General features: G+C 39.3%; 1 pseudogene; it reads right to left on the minus strand.

Moving 5' to 3' along the window:
• Nucleotides 1–2371: 2371 nt before the first annotated feature.
• LOC109454566 (ornithine decarboxylase pseudogene) lies at nucleotides 2372–4085 on the minus strand (annotated as a pseudogene).
• Between the last annotated feature and the right edge of the window lie 1208 nt (nucleotides 4086–5293).

Consider the following 5293-nt stretch of genomic DNA (forward strand, 5'->3'; position numbering starts at 1 on the left):
GGTAGTTTGCCTTTTCATTTTGTTGATAGCTTCCTTTGCTGGGCAGAAGCTTTTTAGCTTGATGTAGTCTCATTTGTTTATTTTTCCTTTTGTTTCCCTTGCCACTGGAGTCAAATCCACAAAAAACATCACTAAGACCAATATCAAGGAGATTACACCTATGTTTTCTACATGTATTTAGTGGTTTCAGGTCTTACATTCAAGTCTTTAATCCATTTTTAGTTAATTTTTGTGTATTGTATTGTATAAAATAGTGGCCTAGTTTCATACTTTTGCATGTGGCAATCCAGTTTTCCCAAAAACCATTTATTGAAGAGACTTTTCTTTTTCCATTGTATGTTCTTGACTCCTTTGTCATAAATTAGTTGTCCACATATATGTGGGTTTATTTGTAGGCTTTAGAGTCTGTTCCATTGATTCATATGTCTGTTTTTCTGCCAGTACCGTAAGGTTTTGGTTACTACAGCTTCGTAGTATAGTTTGAAATTGGGGAGTGTGATACCTCTGGATTTGTTCTTTTTTCTCAAGATCACTTTTGCTATTTGGGGTCTTTTGTAGTTCTATACAAATTTTAGGGTTTTTTGTTCTATTTCTGAGAAAAACGTTGTTGGGATTTTGATAGGGATTGCATCAAATCTGTAGATTACTTTTGGTAATATGGACATTTTAATAACAATGTTAATTCTTTTTTTTTTTTTAAGGTTTTTTATTGGGGAAGGGGAACAGGACTTTATTGTGGAACGGTGTGTATTTCCAGGACTTCTTTTTATTGGGGAACAGTGGTGTGTTTTTCCCAGGACTCATGAGCTCCATCCAAGTCAAGTTGTTGTCCTTTCAATCTTAGTTGTGGAGGGCACAGCTCAGCTCCAGGTCCAGTCGCCGTTGTTAGTTGCAGGGGGCGCAGCCCACCATCCCTTGCGGGACTCGAGGAGATGAACCGGCAACCTTGTGGTTGAGAGCCTGCACTCCAACCAACTGAGCCATCTGGCCATCAGGGAGCTCAGTGGCAGCTCATTGACTTCATTCTAGTTGTGGAGGGTGCAGCTCGCTGGCCCATGTGGGAATCAAACCGGCAGCCCTGTTGCCCAGATCTCGCACTCTAACCAACTGAACCACCCGTCCACCCCTCTTAATTCTTCTAATACATGAGCATGGGATATCTTTACATTTCTTTGTGTCTCTTTCAACTTCTTTCAACAATGTCTTATAGTTTTCAGTGTACAGTCCTTTCACCTCCTTAATTAAATTTATTCTTAGGTATTTTTTTGGTTGTTGTTGCAATTGTAAATGGGATTTTTTTTTTTAATTGCTCTTTCTGACTTTTCATTGTTAGTATATAGAAATGCAACAAATTTTTGCATATTGACTTTGTACCCTACAACTTTACTGGATTTATTTATTATGTATAATTATGGGTTTTTTTGTAGAGTTTTTAGGATTTTCTATATATAAAATCGTATCTACCACAAATAGTGACAGCTTTACTTCTTCTTTTCCAATTTAGATGTCTTCCATTTCTTTTCTTGCCTGGTTGTTCTAGCTAGGACTTCTGATACTGTGCTGAATAATAATGGCCAGAGTGGGCATCCTTGTCTTGTTCCTGATCTTAGAGGACAAGCTTGCAGTTTGTCACCATTGAGTATGATATTAGCTGTGGATTTATCATATATGGCCTTTATTATGTTGAGGTACTTTCCTTCCATACCCTTTATTGGCAGTTTTTATTATAAATAGATGTTGAATCTTGTTAAATGCTTGAGATGATCGTATGATTTTTATCCTTCAATTTGTTAATGTAGTGTGTCACGCTGATTGATTTGAGAATGTTGAACTATCCTTGCATGCCTTGAATAAATCCCACTTGATCATTGTGTATGATCCTTTTAATATATTGTTGTATTCGGTTTCCTAATATTCCATTAAGAATTTTTACATCTATGTTCATCAGACATATAGGCTTGTAATTGTGTGTGTGTGTGTGTGTGTGTGTGTGTGTGTGTGTGTGTGTTTTGTCTTTGTCTGATTTTGGTATCAGGGTAATAACCAAAATGAATTGGGAAGTGTTCCCTCCTCTTCAATTTTTTGGAAGATTTTGAGAAAAATAGGTATTGAATCTTCTTTGAATATTTAGTAGAATTCACCAGTGAAGCTATCTGGTCCTGGACTTTGTTCCTTGGAAGGTTTTTGATGACTGTTTCAATTTCTTACTAGTGATTTGTCTGTTGAGATTTTCTACTTCTTCATGATTCATGGAAAAGTGTATGATTCTAAAAATTTATCAGTTTTCTCTAGATTTTCTAATTTGTTGGCATGTACCTATTTATAGCAGTCTCTTATGATCCTTTATATTTCTGTGGTATTCATTGTAACTTCTCCTCTTTCATTTCTAATATTAATTATTTGAGCCTTCTCTCTTCTTTTCTTTGTGAATCTAGATAGAGGTTTGTCAACTTTGTTTATCATTTGAAAGAACCAATTCTTAGTTTCACTGTTCTTCTCTATTGTCTTTTTAGTCTCCATTTCACTTATTTCCACTCTGATTTTTATTATTTCCTTCCTCTACTGACTTGGGCTTAATGTCTTCTTCTTTTTCTAGTTCCTTTAGGTGTAAGATTAGATTATTTACTTAAAATTGTTCTTGTTCCTTGAGGTAGACCTGTATTGCTACAATCTTTCCTCTCAGTACCATTTTTGCTGCATCCCATAGATTTTGTTTCAAGATACTTTATTTTTAAAACAGGTCACAACACTAAGCTTCTGGCCTGTTCTGTCAATGTACAAGCTACAAATGCTTGCTCAGCAGCTGAAGGTCATTCTTTAATAGCATGTTTGAAAAGTGAATAAAAATCCATATAAAACAAATATTCAAATAGTTTCCGTAGGAACACATGTAAGTGTGATGCCATCTTCTAGTCTTCCATATCTTTCCACCTGTGCCAACCCTACTTACAAAGACATTTCAAAATGAGCAGTAATTAAGTTAAATTTTCCCCCTATATCTCTTAATTCAAGCCACACTCACACTCAAGTAACAGCTACAAGATTGGCCTCTACGCATTAATACTAGTGAAGTACAGCCTGCTGGGTGGCATTTCATCTCACTCTCCCAGGCACAAGACACAGGCAGAGTACTGACACCTGCTCCTCCACTTAGGGTGGGAAGTCATGGTCCTCGATTTGCTTTATCAGCCCTGATATCACATAGTAGATAGCCTCTAGAATCCACGGAAAGTAGAAGTGGAAGCCATGGTGTAAGCACCCATATTTTCAAAGAACATCCAGTCACCCATGTACATCTCAGGCAAGCCACAGTGCTCAACAATGAGATGGAGGCCATCACATATTGGTCCCCATATACTAGATGAATAACACTTCTCATGTGGTTTGGGCCTCTTCTATAGAAGGAGCTCATGTGTGCATGATCATAGAGGATGCAATGAAATGATCTGTATACTGCATCATTCATGTAATACATAAAGGTTTTTTCACTCATCTTCATAATCAAAGCCTGTTTGTTCCTTTAATATGAGTTTTTTGGCAATGATATTACCTGCAAGCATGAAAGCTAATGCAACATAATATCTGCCTGGTTCCACTATGACTATCACTCCCAAATCTGACAGAAAATACTTGTCCACTGCTGGGTTGCTTATACCAGCAATCTCTTCAAATTTAAGCTTCACACCCTCAGATCCAGGAAAGCCACCACCAATATCAAGCAGATACATGTTGAAAACAACCCCAGCTCCCATGTCAAAGATGCAGTGTACATCAGAGGTGGCCTGCACGAAGGTCTCGGGATCAGTACAGCCACCTGCTACGTGTAAGCTGACACCGATGACATCAATATTTAGCTCTTTGCTTGTTCCAAAAGCAGCCTGCTGGTTTAGAATGTGGCATCAAATTTAACACTGAGGTGACAGTCTGCTTTGGAATCATCAGTGGCAATCCACAAAAACAACTTCGCCTTGGATACGCTCTGGCAACTTTCATCAACTCAACTTCACTATCGAAATCATCTGGACTCCATTATTGGCAGCATGCATATCTACTTCCTTCACCAGGTTGGAGAACTTTTCCATCATTATTTCTTCATATAGGTTCTCAAGCCCTTGTTGTCTCTCTTCTCCTTCTGGTACCCCTGTGATGCGAATGTTGGTACAATTGATGTTGTCCCAAAGGCCCCTTAAACTATCCTCATTTTTTATTTTATTCTTGTTTCTTTTTGCTGTTCTGATGGGTGTTTTCTGCTACCTTATTTTCCAAATCACTGATTCAATCCTTTGCTTCATCTAACCTACTGTTGGTTCCCTCTAATGTCTTCCTTTCAGTTATTATATTCTTCATTTCTGACTGGTTCTTTTTTATGTTTTTAATATCCATTTTTATGTTGCTATCTTTTTGTTAAAGTTCTCACTGAGATCATTGAGCATCCTTGCAGCCAGTGTTTTGCACTCTGCATCTGGCAGATTTCTTGTCTCTGTTTTGTTTAGTTCTTTTTCTAGAGTTTTGTTCTGTTCTTTCATTTGGGACATGTTTCTTTGTGTCCCCATTTGGGCTGCCTCTCCTGTGTTTGTTTCTATGTATTAGGCAGGGCTGCTATGTCTCCAGGTCTGGATAGAGTGGCCTTATGAAGTAGATGTCATGGGGGACCCAGTGGCACAGCCTCCCTGGTACCTGAGTTGGATGCTCCAAGTATGGGTTTTGTGTGCCCTCTTGTTGTAGTTGAGCCTAGGTTGCTGTTTGCGCATCAATGGGAGGGATTATCCTTCAGGCTGATTGGTTGTGAGGACTGGCTGGTGACTACAGTGGAGGAGCTGTTGTGCAGGGACTGACCCTACAGAACAGGATTCACTTTAGTGGGGCTCTGGTGCTTGCTGAGTCTACCCTTTGGGTATGTTTTTTGGGAGGTGGTTGGGTCGTGCTTTGATGTGTGGTATGAAGCTGTCCACCAGATGTGTTGGTTTTGGGGCTTCTGGGGAGGGGGCTCTGGTGCAGGCCAAGGTCAGCTGCTACCTGGAGCTACTTGGTATGAGCCAAAGAGATGTGCATAGAGTTGCCACTTGTGTTGGGCTTGGAAGTGTCTAGGAGAGGCTAAGCTTCAAAATGACTCTGGTGCCATTCGTGCTGGGCCTGGAGCTGCTTAGCAAGAGGCATGGGGAACACTGAGGCCAAATGCTACTTTTGGGGTTTTGTAAATCTGTGATAGATTTTAGGAAAGTTTGCAGCATGAGCTAAGACAGGCTCTTTGTATGGAAAAGCCACTTGAAGCAGCTTGAGTGGGCCTGAAAGT

Source organism: Rhinolophus sinicus, chromosome 4 (genome assembly GCF_057876585.1).
Source record: "Rhinolophus sinicus isolate RSI-liver-muscle chromosome 4, RSI-T2T, whole genome shotgun sequence".
Classification (NCBI taxonomy): Eukaryota; Metazoa; Chordata; class Mammalia; order Chiroptera; family Rhinolophidae; genus Rhinolophus; species Rhinolophus sinicus.